At 40.0% G+C, this 15842-nt stretch overlaps 1 protein-coding gene and 1 pseudogene across 6 annotated transcripts in view; one reads left to right on the forward strand and one right to left on the reverse strand.

Moving 5' to 3' along the window:
* Positions 1–15842, forward strand: part of SCN8A (sodium voltage-gated channel alpha subunit 8) — a 232298-nt gene that overhangs the window by 74859 nt on the left and 141597 nt on the right. The window lies entirely within an intron of this gene.
* LOC126075435 (ubiquitin-like protein 5) lies at positions 3413–3623 on the reverse strand (annotated as a pseudogene).

The raw sequence follows: 15842 nt of genomic DNA on the forward strand, positions 1-15842 counted from the left end.
GCACATCTTAACTCCATTAATAAGACTTCTGTTTTTGGCTCCAGGTCAGATCAGAAAATGGAATGGGAGTGTTTAATAGAGTCCAAGAAAGACGGCATAGTAAAAGATGGTTGTTGTTGTTAGGTGCCTTCGAGTCATTTCTGACTTGTATCAACCCTTTGTACGGCAGAATGAAACATTGCCCGGTCCTGTGCCATCCTCACAATCGTTGCTATGTTTTAGCCTGTTGTTGCAGCCACTGTGTCAATCCATTTTGTTGAGAGCCTTCCTTTTTTTCGCTGGCCCTCTACTTTACCAAGCATGAAGCCCTAGGACGTGTTATCAGGAGGGACCAGTCCTTGGAGAAAGACATCATGCATCAAAAGATGGTAGCCCTGTAAAATTTCTCTCACACACATACACTTAAAGTTCTTTCTTTGAATATAAAGGTGATGTTACTCTTGCAATATCATCAGAGTCTGTTAACACAGAAGAGATGATGGATTTGCACTCATATCCAATCCCCTTTGTGATATTAGAACATAGCCATTGGGAACAGAAATAGAAGAAAGTAAACCAAACTGGGCCGGTGAGGATAGACTCCAAGTCTTTGGCCTTGTTACGCAGTTGTCTGAGTCGAATCAGCACTGAGTCTTACATTAGAGTCAGTTCTGGGTTTTTTTGCAAGTAGAGAGCATGGGTAAAAGAAACACCAGTCTCCATTTGGCTGAGGATTTCAAACTTCTCTAACAAAGATTTGACCAAAGCTTTGGGTTTCTTTTTTATGATTATCTTTTGACAACAATGCAACAAGTAGAGAAGCAAAGCCTCCTGAGTAATCCACCAGTCAAGTAATTAGTCAGAGAATGTTATTAAGGACTAACATCAGATACCATTTTAGGGGATTTCCTCATTTGATAGATGCCATTTCAAGAATTAGATTGATACGCTGTTCCAGGTGAGGTGGAAATGGCTTTGTGTATTTATATAGTTACAAATATTAAGGCCCCTTAACTAAATCACCTTTTAGTCTTTCAATTTTGAAAAAAATTTCAACTTCTTTGGCTTTGTAATGTGATGAAAGTAAGACTAAGCCAATAGATCTCCTGACTTAGCTGTAGGTGCAGGGGCATTTTTAGTTCAGGACAGCAAAAACAGTGAAGATATTCTCTACACAAAATGGTCCTTTACCCAAGTACTTCTGTTGCAGCTCAGAGCAAGTACGTAATAGTCAGACTGGAACCATTAGCCTGTATCTGCCACTGGAAATTCAAGGAAGTTTAGGGATATAAAGAACAATGGACTAGGACTAAAGAATCTTGATTCTACCATCATTCACCATGTTTACTGTTAGATTTTTCTTTTCTGGCATATGTGTTATTCAAGCTATCTCAAATCAGTTGTGGGAAAAGAAAGTAATAAATGAAGGGGGAAAAACTCTTAAAACTAGTTCTCGTGGCTTTTAAGTCTCTTCATCTCTAAATTTTCTCATCTAGAAACTGAACAGTTGGACAGGATTTCTAAGGATTTTTTCAGATATAAAGTTCTGGAGCTAGTTTTAATTAACTATCATTGCTTTCCTTATTTGCTTTTCCTTTTTGAAGTCTAAAATTTTTAACTGGACCTTTGCTGAGTCAGAGTGGGTAAGTGAGGGAGGAGGTGAGATTTAACTTTCTGGGTTAGTGAATAAGAAAACAGGGAATATTGGGCGGTTTTTAGAAAAATATTTCATTCATTGTAAAATTTTGAAATATTTTTAGATATATTTCCCTCCTCTTCCTTGCCCTTATATTCATGATCTTTTTTTTTTATAGACTTTAAAAGAAATGACAGATGGCAGGGTTTAGGCTGTGCGTATTTAGATAATTTTGGCCAATTGGTGTAAGTTTTCCAGAAAGTACTATTAAAGCAATAAATGGATTCATAAAGCCCTTTGGGCCCTGGCTTTTCAGGTGGCTAAACATCTTTGTTTTTATTTCTCCTATTTATTTTTCCAACTCAAATGCAAATTGAATTTCATTTTCTAAAACCTGTCAATATATGAAATATACAGGGATATTAGTTGCCAGTGGGTTTTTATTAGTTGCCAGAGCCCAGTTTTCCTTTGTGTGCCATTTCCGCTGGTTCTTGGCCTATGGACAGTACCTACAATTCCCAGTACCTACAATTTCAGCGGCCTGGTGTGTATGTGGGAGCCCTGGTGGTACAGTGATTAAGAGCTCGGCTGCTGACCGAAAGGTTAGCAGTTTGAATCCACCAGCCGCTCCTTGGAAATCTTATGGGGATAGTTCTGCTCTGTCCTATAGGGTCACTATGAGTTGGAATCGACTCAGCGGCAGTCACTTTTTTTTTGGTGTGGATGTGAGGACTTGCTAAAGAGGGTGAGTGTCTGTGGGTCTTAGTATTATTACTTCAGTGGGCCAAATCATTAAGTGATGGAGCTCATTAGAAGACCAGCTTTTCAGGACAGGAAATCTGACTTCAGCATTTGGCTTCACCACAAGGGTGAATTCTACCTGGAAAGAATAACCTTAACTGTATTTTTTGTTGTAATTTTTTTTTTAGTTGTCAAATATACTACCATGCAGAAAAGTTCATAAAACAAGCCACCACTCATGCCAAGAGAAAATATTGTTAACACTTTAAAGGTACTAGTTGTAATTTTAAATGAGGGGTTTTTCAGCCCATTAAAAATAATATGCTTGCTAAAGTTTTTAAAGTTTATGTGCAAATCTTTACTAGCATTACTAATACTTATTACCAAGTAGGAGCCTTGGTGGCGCAGTGGTTAAGTGTTTGACTGCTAACCAAAAGGTCGGCAGTTTGAATCCATCAGCCGCTCCTCGGAAACCCTATGGGGCAGCTCTGCTCTGTCCTATAGGGTCGCTGTGAGTTGGAATCGACTCAGTAGCATCGGGTTTGATTTGGTTTTATTACTAAAATCCATTACCGTTGAGTCAATTCCGACTCATTGGGACCCAATAGGACAGAGTAGAACTGCCCTGTAGGGTTTCAAAGGAGCGCCTGGTAGATTTGAACTGCTGACCTTTTGGTTAGCAGCTGTAGTTCTTAACCACTGCGTCACCAGGGTTTCTGGTTTTATTACTAAGTAGGCCTTTACTGGGCTAAGTTAGCAAGGCCCCTCCTATAAGGAAGCACACTGGGAATTAACCCACAAATCAAAAGATTCTGAGTAGAAAAGACTTTAAGAGGACATTTCTTTTGGTTTGTAAAATTCAAGGGCTAATTTTCTTTGGCAAAATAGAATCTCTTTTCTTTGCTAAATGACACAGGTTCCTGGATTCCTTTTGTTCCCCCCTTCCCCCCATAGGTCTTATTTTCTAACTGATAGTCATCTTTTTTACTCTTGTAGAAACTTTTTTGTCATTCCCTTCCCTTTTTATTTTAGGAGTGAGAGAGAATTAATTCTCTGTTAGTAAAGTTCTGGTTTCATCCCAGTGTGAATTTCATAATCTCCAGGAACTCAAGGCCCTAAAAGTTGTGTATCACATTTTCAAGATACGCTTGTTCCTGCTGGTGCTGGTTGGAGCTGTCATAAGCTTTTTGAGGTCCCCAATAATGTTATCCGTGTTGCATTTCACACTGACTTTTTCCCGCTGGTCCCTGCAAACATCCTGGATCATCCTCTCTTTGAATTGCCTTAGACCTCTCAGTGCTACAACTTTAAATTTTCTTTGCCTCTTGGTACTTTGTTCCAAAGCCTCCTTTTTTTTGGCTTTCTTGTTTCTCAACTGTTGCAGCAAATAATTGAATTTAAGGGACATTTAAACCTTTTAATTTTTAAAATAGGTAATAGAATTACATGGTTAAGAATTCAAAGGTATGCAGTAAAAAGTAGTCTTCAGTTTACCCCTGGCCCTCATCTGCCCACTTCTTAACTCCCTGCGTAGCTGACAACCACTGTTAGTTTTATCTTCCAGAGATTCTTTTTGTATATACAAGCAAAAACAAGTATGCATTTTAAGGAGCTTGAACTTCCCTGACTGCCTTTGTTCTTAGTTTCTTCCTACTATTTTCTTAACCTATGGAAGTCTTCTTACTTTTGTTACTTATTTTCTCTGCTTCTTAAGTTTTATCAATGTAAATTCTCAATTCATTTCTTTCCTCTTCCACTTTTTTAGTGAGCCAATCTACTGCTTGAAGTGTCTTTCTATCTTCACTGCAAAAATACTCCCCGATACTTACTAGTAACATGTTGAATATTAAATGGCCACGTGTATTCCTCATAACAGCCTTAGGTAAGGTAACAAGATTAAGTTGAAAGAAGGCCTTCAGAACTGACTCCTAGTTCCTTTTCCCATTTCTTAGAACTGATCATTGACCTGTTAGCCCTTTTTGCTTAGCGGGTAAACCTCGTTACAAGAAAGTCCTATAAACAGACATTTAAATTACAGCATTGATTGATGTAGGGCACATTCCTATTGCATTAAAAATACATATATGGCTTCCCAAAATCCAGTTTTCCTTCCGCTTTTCATGTATACCTTTTCCTGCAAAGTGGGTGTCTACTTAGAATCATAAGATATTAGAATTTGGTATCCTTAGACACCATCTAGTCCAGCCTCCTCATTTTATAAATTTAATAAATGAGGTTTAGTACTTTGTGAAATGCCAACACCACAGTTAGTGGTAGAACCAGAACTAGAGCCATGCCTCCTAACTCTCAGTTTATAACAATACATTTCTACAACTGTTTAACTGGACTTGTAATCTTGAGATAATTTACTTAACCTTTCCACATAGTGTTGCTTTTGAAAGGAAGATTATCTCCTACCTACCTGTAAGAAAATGGCACCAACTGACATGGCAGAAGCATCTGACCTCCTCTGAATTCACAGTAGGGAGGAAGAATCAAGATCGACAACCCAAGGCTTAGTCCTATGAGGCTGAGGTCAGACATACCTCCTCTGTCCACCCTTTTTACCAATTCTGACACCAGCCATCCCTTCCAAGGCATTCTCTACTTCTGTGCTGGTTTCAGTAACTCATTGTAATGACCACATAAAACTCACAGACTATACTCACAGTTTGGGGGCTTTTTAGGGAAGTAACAGGTTACAATTCAGGATCAGACTCAGGATACAGTTCAGTCAGGACAGCTTTTTGGCTGTGCCCATGGGCAGGCCTCTCGCTGGCCCTTGGCGTCTTGTTCCTCAGCCCCTCGGGCCTCTTGGGCCACCTGGCCTCTGCCCTGCTCCAGCAAATGTTACAAAGCTCTTTAGCTCCACCAGTAAGTGTCCAGGGGCACCCCATTCCACCAGTAAGCCTCGACCTGAAGGCATTTATCTCTCTAACTCCATGGGTCAGCAAGCCTACCTCTGCCAACAAGTGCCCAGAGGCACCCCACTTTGCCAGGAAGCCTCCTGCCCCAAGACACTCAGCTCTCTTGCTCTGTGGGTGTCAGCACACCCACTCTAACGGCCTTGTGCTGTGGGCCAGGAAGGCCACTGTGCTGTCTCCTGCTGATCTGCTGGTTCTGCTGCCACTGTTTCTTGCTGCCTCTCACTGTCTCCAGTATTACAGCCCTTTCTATCTGTCTCTTGGGTCTAGGAGGTTCTCAGCACAAGGACCCCAGGGCCAAAGGACCCACTTCACTCCTGTCTCTCTCAGTGGTAGTGAAGTGCTCTGCCCACCTCTGGGATAGCTCATATTAAGCCGAGCAAGATAGCAAAACTGACCAATCCCCTCGTTAGGGTTCCATACACACCTTATTTGCATGGTCCCACCCCCCACGAGTGCCAAGCACCTTATTTGCATAGTCCCATCCAAACATTGTGTGGGCATCACAAAGACTATGGCTAGAAGGGCCATGTTAAGTAATTCACTGTAGCACACCACTACAGTCCACCCTGACCTGCTAGCAGAATGGCACAGTGGAAAGAACATGTAACTGGGAACACGAAAACCTTGGTTTTAGTTCCAGCTTTGCTTCTTGTCTGCCCTTGACCAAATCACTTGTATTCTCTGGACTTTGATTTCTTTATAATAGGCACAAAATAGAGCTGGACATGTATCTGTATCTTTCTAATTGTATGTCTCACTTTTACCTATCAACTATTGTGTTCTCACTGTGGCAAGTGACTTTCTGTTTCTTCGGTGTCCCCTGCTACCTGGTCTCTGTCCCCTCCTCCTGAAATATACTCTTTCACCTTTTGACATTCTACTCATTCTTCCAGTCTCAGCCCAGAGGACTTTTCTTCCGTATGGCCTAATTTGGTTTTCCTACACCAGAACTGATTCCTCCCTCCTTCTGAATTTCTACAGTACATTGAGATCTTCAGAACTGCCTCTGATAAGTAGATTTAGGTTTAACTCAGGTTAGGTATGGTAGGCTACCCCTGTTCCCAGCAACGTTTGCACTCTTTTCTTTACCTCACTGGTATTCTGTCAGCTTCTTCAAATGAAGGACTCTATGTGTTACATACACCACGCACACACACACTCACCATAAGCTCCTGGCAGAATATCCTTGCTGAATCTATTTTCATACATTTTCCACAGATGTGTAGGGCAGATACAGTCTCTTAAAAGGGGGTTTATGTTCATTAGGTGTGATTTGTCGCATTGCTAGTGAGGTGTTCCTTTTGCAAAATAAGCCTAGATGCTGCTTTCTGTTTTAAACATATGGTACATATTTTTAAACTTGGGTGTGTTCAGTGTTTTTTTTTTTTAAAAAATTTTTTTTTTTTACAACAATATCAGAAAACAAAATGGTGTGTTAGTTTATTCGCCAAATCAAGTTGAGGCAAGTGTTTGTGAGCCATTGGGAGGTGGGCCATGCTCAGGGCATGTATGGGGTTCTTTTCTACTCTCCTAAGTATCATTTTCTTAAAAAAAAAAAAAATTTTTTTTTTTTTTTAAGTATCGTTATCTAGAGAAAAAGGAATTTAATTAAATATTCCCAAATCAGGTTCTTTTATAGCCTTAGCGGTTGATCAAGAGTTGGGAAATCCTGTTTCTGATTCTGTCCCCATCTAATTCTAGGTAATCTTGTGCTTGTCACTTAACCATTTAGGATCTCAGTTTCCCCATCTAGAAAATGAAGTTTACCTGTCTTACAAAATTGTTGTGAGGATCATTTCTTGGCTACCCTGTATAAAATAAAACAACCTATTGCCCCAAGCCTGCTTCATTTTTCTTTATAACACTTAACAACACTTGATACATAATTATTTGATTATTGTCTGTCTTCCTGTATCCTTATCAGCTAGCACAGTGTCTACCCTATAGTAAGCATTCAGTCAGTATTTGTTGAATGAATTATCCTTATGAGATGATGCCTATGAAACACTTTGTGCTTAAGAGCTGATCTGCTAACCAAAGAATGGCAGTTCTAACCCACCAGCCACTCCTTGGAAACCTTATGAAGTGGCTCTACTCTGTCCTAAAAGGGTCGCTATGAGTCAGAATCGACTCGATGGGAATGAGTTTGGTTTTGGGTTTATTGACGTGAAAGGTGACATTGTGGGTTTTTTTCCTAGGAAAAATTTTCTCATCTATCAAAATGAACTCTAGGAGGAAAAAGACATTACCAGTATATCTCTTCCTTTCCCAAATTATTGGTCTTTAAGGACTGAGGAGGTAGATCAAGAAATAGGTTTCCTAATGTTTTAGAGACATTTTCATAGGGCTTGATAACTATTGGCAGGTGCCATCAGTCTTATCAGTTCTCTTGTAGACTCATAGAATCTTAGAAGGGAATTTGTAGATCAATAGGTAACAACCTCTACCTAGTACCTGAGAGGTTTTTTTTTTTTATTGTGCTTTAAGTGAAAGTTTACAAATCAAGTCAGCCTCTCACAAAAAACTTATATACACCTTGCTACATACTCCCAGTTGCTCTCCCCCTAATGAGACAGCCTGCTCCCTCCCTCTACTCTCTCTTTTTGTGTCCATTTCACCAGCTTCTAACCCCTTCTACCCTCTCATCTCCCCTCCAGGGAGGAGATGCCAACATAGTCTCAAGTGTCCACCTGATCCAAGAAGCTCATTCCTCACCAGCATCCCTCTCCAACTCATTGTCCAGTCCAATCCCTGTCTGAAGAGTTGGCTTTGGGAATGGTTCCTGTCCTGGGCCAACAGAAGGTCTGGGGGCCATGACCACCAGGGTCCTTCTAGTCTCAGTTAGACCATTATGCCTGGTCTCTTTACGAGAATTTGGGGTCTGCATCCCACTGCTCTCCTGCTCCCTCAGGGGTTCTCTGTTGTGCTCCCTGTCAGGGCAGTCATCAGTTGTAGCCGGGCACCATCTAGCTCTTCTGGTCTCAGGATGATGTAGTCTCTGGTTCATGTGGCCCTTTCTGTCTCTTGGGCTCATAATTACCTTGTGTCCTTGGTGTTCTTCATTCTCCTTTGATCCAGGTGGGTTGAGACCAATTGATGCATCTTAAATGGCTGCTTGCTAGCGTTTAAGACCCCAGACACAACTCTCCAAAGTGGGATGCAGAATGTTTTGTTAATAGATTTTATTATGCCAATTGACTTGGATGCCCCCTGAAACCATGGTCCCCAAACCCCCACCCCTGCTATGCTGGCCTTCGAAGCAGTTTATTTAGGAAACTGCTTTTGGTTTAGTCCAGTTGTGCTGACCTTGCCTTTATTGTGTGTTGTCTTTCCTGTCACCTAAAGTAGTTCTTATCTACTATCTAATTAGTGAATACCCCTCTCCCACCCTGCCTCCCTCCCACCTCTCGTAACCATCAAAGAATATTTTCTTCTCTGTTTAAACTGTTTCTCAAGTTCTTGTAATAGTGGTCTCATACAATATTTGTCCTTTTGCAACTGACTAATTTCACTCAGCATAATGCCTTCCAGATTCCTCCATGTTATGAAATGATTCACAGATTCATCATTGTTCTTTATCGATGCGTAGTATTCCATTGTGTGAATATACCAAAATTTATTTATCCATTCATCCATTGATGGGCGCCTTGGTTCCTTCCATCTTTTTGCTATTGTAAACAGTGCTGCAGTGAACATGGGTGTGCATATATCTGTTTGTGTAAAGGCTCTTATCTCTCTAGGATATATTCCAAGGAGTGGGATTGTTGGATCGTATGGTAATTCTATTTCTACTTTTCTAAGGAAGCGCCAAATCGATTTCCAAAGTGGTTGTACCATTTTACATTCCCACCAGCAGTGTGTAAGTGTTGCAGTCTCTCCACAGCCTCTCCAACATTTATAGTTTTGTGTTTTTTGGATTAATGCCAGACTTGTTGGCATGAGGTGAAATCTCATTGTAGTTTTGATTTGCATTTCTCTAATGGCTAATGATCGTGAGCGTTTCCTCATGTATCTGTTAGTTACCTGAATGTCTTCTTTACTGAAGTGTCTGTTCATATCTTTTGCCCATTTTTTAATTGGGTTATTTGTCTTTTTGTTGTTGAGTTTTTGCAGTATCGTGTAGATTTTAGAGATCAGGCGCTGATCAAAAATGTCATAGCTAAAAACTTTTTCCCAGTCTGTAGGTAACCTTTTTACTCTTTTGGTGAAGTCTTTGGATGAGCATAGGTGTTTGATTTTTAGGAGCTCCCAGTTATCTAGTTTTTCTTCTGCATTGTTAGTAATGTTTTGTATACTGTGTTTGCCATGTATTAGGGCTCCTAACATTGTCCCTATTTTTTCTTCCATGGTCTTTATCGTTTTAGATTTTATATTTAGGCCTTTGATCCGTTTTGAGCTCGTTTTTGTGCATGGAGTGAGGTATGGGTCTTGTTTCATTTTTTTGCAGATGGATATCCAGTTATGCCAGCACTATTTGTTAAGGCTTTCTTTTCCCTTGTTTAACTGTTTTATTGTGTCTTTTTTTGTTTATTGCTCTCAAGTGTGTATTAGACAAAGGATGTTATTTCCTGAATATTCTAAGGGCTTCTGTAATGTTCACCTTTATCGTTTTGGTTTTTTCTTGCGTGTGTGAGTTGTGTTGCCTTCCCTGTATTGACTGACTGTAAAGGAAACAAGATAAGCTGATGTGGAATATATACCAGTTTGGGTTGCCTCATGTAAAATATGATCAATTTTTTTTGAAAAATACTTCTTGATTACCTTCTATATATGAGGAACTGGGTTCTCTTGAGAGGAACGAAGATTAATAAAATCCATTCTCTACCCTTAAGAATTTTATAATGTGGTAGCTTATAGTGTGATACTATTTTTGACAAGTAGGCCCCAAGACAGCTTCAGGGTAAGAGTTGTATTTGAATTAGGCCTTGAATTTTAGAACAGAGGGGTGGATTACAGCATTCTAGACAGAGAGAACAGTATGAACAAAGGCTCAGGAAAGAGGCATGAGGACATTTTAGGGACACCTGAGTAATATCATTTGATAGGAATGTGGAGAAAGGAATGAGGAGCAGTGGGAAATTTGTCTGGAAAGGGAGCGCTGGAGCCTGATCATGGAGGGCTTAGAATGTTAGACTAAGAAGACTGGTCTTTACTTGATAAGCAGTAAAGAACTACTGAACATTTTTGAGTGGAGTTAGAGTATGTGATCAAAAACTCTGCTTTAGGGAGGTGAATGTGGCAGTAACACGTTGGATGTACCAGAGACAAAAGAGAGCTGGTACGGAGAGACCAGCCATGAACGAATGAGAGCTGAATTGTAGTGGTGGGAGTGGAAATTGAGGGAAATGGATGAATACCAGAATTATTATAGAGATAGAATTGATGGGATTTTGTGATTGATTGTTGAGAGGGCAGTAAGGAAGGAGCTGAGCATTCAGTCATTCCTTTGGTTAATTCGATAAATAGTATTGAACATTTTCAATAGGTCCAGGCTCTGTTCCATACATTTGAGAACAAAACAGATAAGTCTCTACGCTCTTGAAACTTACTTTTTGTTGGGGATACAAATAATAAATAAGTAAAGAAATAAAATAAATGTAGATGATGATAAGTGCATTGATGAAAAATGGGGTAATTAGTGGGTAGAGAGTGACCAGAGGTGGGATGGGTGTGTTTTGGAATGGTCAGAACAGACTTCTCTGTGAAGGTGCTGTTTGAACTGAGGTCTTAACAATGAGGAGCCAGCTATGTAAAATATGGGGGAAGAGTAAGTGATTGATACCAAAGATTTCCAACTTGGATGGTAAAAACAAAGAGGTAAAGAAGATAAGCAAATTATGAAAGGAAAATTAAGAGCCTAAGTTTGGAAATACTGGATTTGAGATTCAAAAGGGCATCTATTCAGAGATGTCCAGTAGAGAGGCCTGGTGATGCAAACAATTAAGCGCTTGGCTGCTAACGAAAAAGGTTGGCAATTTGAACCCACCCAGGGGCTTTGCAGGAGAGAGACTTAGTGATCTGCGTCTATAAAGATTACAGCCTGGGAAACTCTATGGGACAGTCTGCTCCGTCACATGGGGTTGCTATGAGTCAGAATCGACTTGGGGACACCTAACAACAACAAGCGGGGAGGCAATTGGAAATAGAAGTGTGGTACTTAGGAGAGGTCTGATTTGGAGGCATTTGCCTAGAGATACTAGATGAAGTCACAGAGTGGATAAAGTCACCAAGGAGGAGAAAGAAAAGTATCCAGGACAGATCTGGGGAGAATACTCACAATTAGCAATGGGAAGAGAAAGAAAAGTATCCAGGACAGATTTGGGGAGAATACTCACAATTAGCAATGGGAGGAGAAAAATGAAGGAAGAGGTCTAAGGAATAAAAGAAACAGAATAGTTTCATGTTTCAAAACCCATAGCAGAGAATTTTAACAAGGCCTAATCAGTTGTCAGACTTTGGAGAGAAGCCAAGAAGTGAGGCTTGAGGAAAAAGCCTCTGATGTTCCTTGAGATGGATTTTAGAGGAGAAAAGGACAAGAGGTTGTGGGTATGTGCCTGTTTATCAGCTAGATGGTGAAGAATTAGGGAAGAATGTTGTGAGGAAATGGATGCAGTCAGTACATAGTATACATTTCAAATATGTTGGTGGTAAAGGAAAAAAAAAAAACAACTGGATAGGTCAGGGAAATATTTAGTTTTAAGGTGAGGAGACCTGAACATGTTTTTTAGTTAGAAGGGGAAGAGCCAGTTGGAGTTAGGGAAGAGTGAGAAGTTTCAAGGAAAAGAAGAAATAATTGGTAGAATGAGTTCTTAAAAGAAGTGGTAATTGGTGGAATGAAGAGCATGTATGGAGAGGAGTTACCTTAAAAAGATAGAAAGTTGGCCTTCTTTTGAAACTGAAAGGAAAGAGAAAACTGGTAAACATGGCGGGGTTTAGCAATAGAAGAGAAAAGGAGGTAGTTCAGGGTAGATGGTCTTCTTGATAAAGTAGCATATGATGTCATCCACTGAGTGAGGCAGAAAAGAAGGGGCCAGTAGCCTTTGGAAGGTGCAAAAGTTTAGAAATGACTTCTGGAGGATGTTGGCCTACCTGAACTACCTCCTTTTCCCTTCTATTACTAAATCCTGCCATGTTTACGAGTCAACAGGAGATGAACAAGAGGATTGCTAAGCAGCAGTGAGAGCCCACTTGAGGCTGGGTGGCATGGCATGTATGAAGCCACTGCAAGTTCTGGCTTTGCCAGCAAGTCCTTTCTTTTTCTCTTTATTTGACTGATACCTACCCTTTCACTTTACAGAGTGCATCAGTCTAGCTTGCGCTTACTTATCCATCTTATGACCCCATTTTGACTTGGTATGATGACTAGCTTATTTCTGTAAATCAGCAAGTTGATTCCCAAATTACTGGGTGGAATGGAGAGGTATGTGGTACTGGTAGCCTTTAAAGACTGGTAATTTTTCTTACTACAAACCTCGTAGAGCCATCCTAGTCGTTAGTGGACTTGCCTTCCATTTGTTCATTAACTCTGTAGTTACAGAATTTTAAAATAAAAATCAAGTATTAAAACAGTTATTTAAGAGAATTTCTCAAGGGATGACTCTTCTTAGGGCTTAAAAAAAAAAAAAGGTCCATTTGTCAATTTAGTATGTGCAGAAGTTCAGTCCACCAAAAAAATATACTCCAAGACTTTATTAAATGTGGAAGAAATGTACTGGAGAAGGTTGGGTGAACCTTCAGACTGTAGTACAGGTCTGATACCTATGGAAGGAGGTAGAAAGGAAGGAGTTTGAGGTAGGAAAGGTCTTGGACTGCAGCCAGGTTCCAAGAAAGGTTCAGATAGGCCAATGGAGAGTCCTTAAGTCAGAGTCACCCATTGGAAGTGTCTTACCTCTTGCTGGAATGGGCCTGCCTTATGCTTCTCCTGTGTTTAGTCATTGACAGGGAGCAGCCCACAGGAACCTTGGCCTCTAAGCTAACAAGGTGGGGGTTGGAGGGCCTGGGGGTTCAGCAGCTAGAGCCATTGTGCTTCCAGCAGCAGGTGTTCTGAGTGATGTATTTTCATGGCTGCCCCAGTATTATCCTCTACTTAAGAGAAGATGATATGATCCAGCTACTTCAGACGTTGTAGTGCTCTAATCTGGTAAAGACCAAAAAAACCCAACACCTGTTGCTATCGAGTTGATTCTGATTCATGGTGACCCTGCGTGTTACAGAGTGGAACTGCTCCATAGGGTTTTCTTGACTGTGATCTTTATGGAAGCAGTTCATCGGGGCTTTCTTTCACCCAGCCACTTGGTGGGTTTGAACTGCCAACCTTTAGATTAGCAGCCGATCGAAAACCGCTTGCACCACCCAGGCTCTGGTCTAGAGACTAAATTTGAAGAATCCAGAAAAATCAAAGGTTGCATGATCTCCCACATATTCAGTGTCTTAAACAGGTCTTTACCAAATACTACGTTTTAACATTGAAAAGGACCCATGATGCAGATATTGAGTTGTTTAAAAGCCTATGCTGCCATTCTTTTGAGAAATTTTGCCAGTCCTGGATTTTTACATAGGCAGGAGTCCAATACATTCCTTCATCAGTGTGAGTTACAAATGTATTGCAGATAAACCCAGCATTTTCTCCAGAAAAGAGCTTCAGGTCTCCTTAAGTCCTTGTACAAATACTAAATCATGATTCCAAAGTTTTGAGCCATGTAGCGTGGAAGAGGCAACTTTGACCTGAATTCTACAATGTGTATTACAGATTACCACCTCAGCCATAAAATTCCATGGATTGGAACTAGTCTCTGATGGTTTCTCCAGGATGTGGGTTATGAAATCTCATTCTAATGAAAATTGACCTGTCAAATGGAGTTATTTGATAATGACTGGTTAAATGTTGGAGAATGTCTCAAAAATACAATAATATTAATCATCTCTTAACAAAAATTAACCAGTTTTTTAAGCCCTTTCTTAGTTTAGTCAAGAAGAGTAAGACTATGTTGTCTTTCATTATAAAGACTATGCTTCTCTAATGGCTTCTAGATTTACATAAGAATTGTGCATGGTTCTTTACATATAACCCTGTTGGACACAGTTTCAGATTAGAATTGCCCATTATGTAACAGTTTCTACGAACTCTGACTCCAGCAGTATAATTTTGATAAAGGTCTGAAGATGCACCCTTATTCCTGATACTTCGTTGAAGCTGCAAAGTTTGGGCTGTAGGATCAAGTTTGAATAAAGATTCCTCCAATTTCAGAGGATGAAGTGGCCTGTCTACTTTTTAAGGTCCCTCGCTCTCCCTGTGTCTTTGACCTTATCCCTTCCTACCTCCTCTGGAACTCCACTTTCTCAGTTATCCTCTTCTATATTTTCAATCTTTCCCTCTCATGTTGGTTCCTTCTTCTCAGATTATAAACACGCTCAGTCCTCTCCCATGCTAGTGAACCCTCAGTTGACCTAATATCCCAGCTAGTCTAATCTCTCTTCACATGCCATTGAAATTTTCAAAGAGTAGCCCTTACCCTCATCACCTGTACATCTCCCACTCACTTCTCAATCCTTGCAACCTGACTCTGTGTCCTCACTTCTCTGCTGACATTCTCAAGATGAAATACTCCATGACTTCAAATTGCCAAATCTTATAGACGTTTATTTCAGTTCTTATGTCATTGAGCTTCTCTGCTGTGTATGATACTGTTGATTACTCCCTGATTCTTGGAGCTCTTTACTTCCTTGGGCTAATTCTCCTTGTATCTCTGACTATTCTTCTCCTTCTCTTTCATTGGTTCTTCCTCCACTTTTCCCTTAAATGTTGATATTCCCCCAGTTCAGTCCTTGGCCCATGCTCCTCTCATTTGGCACGCTCTCTCAGTATGATCTCTTCCATTCTCCTAGTACCAGGACTCCCAAACTTGTATCTCCAGTCTAGAATGCTCCTTAAATATTTAGCATCTTGCTAGGCATTTTTATTTGGATTTCCCACAGGAAATTCAAACTCAATGTTTGAAACTAAACTAATTTTCTTCCCTATAACCTGCTTATCTTTTTTTATTTGCTATTTTAGTTGGTGACACCAACAAAAGTCTAGATATCGTTATCCCCACTTTTCCACAGTCCCTGAGATCTCCAATCTTAGGGAGATCTCAGTAGGAAATGTATATTTTTACAAGTAAGATAAAATTGTGGCTCAGAAACATTAATTTACTTGCTCAAATCCCTTAGCTAGTATGTGGTAGAGCCAGGTTTCAGTTCCAGGGATGTGTGAATTTAACACTCATGGTCTTTTTGCCATACCATGATATCTTTATAGAGTATATTGCAGAATGATATTTTGTTTTTGTTTTCTATCATTTTTAGATAATATTCTACCATTTTGCACTGCCCCAATATGAAGTTAAAAAAAAATTTTTTTTTTTTTGCATACTGTTTTTTAGTTCATTTGTTTGGTACCATATCTTTGATTTGCAATCTGAACCATAGAAAAGGTGAGAAGACTTTTCAAACTAAAGTTAATGAATTTTTATGGGCAGATAAGCTAGTTTCAGTTGGGCACCTAGCAGAAGTCAGAA

Source organism: Elephas maximus, chromosome 4 (genome assembly GCF_024166365.1).
Source record: "Elephas maximus indicus isolate mEleMax1 chromosome 4, mEleMax1 primary haplotype, whole genome shotgun sequence".
Taxonomy (NCBI): Eukaryota; Metazoa; Chordata; class Mammalia; order Proboscidea; family Elephantidae; genus Elephas; species Elephas maximus.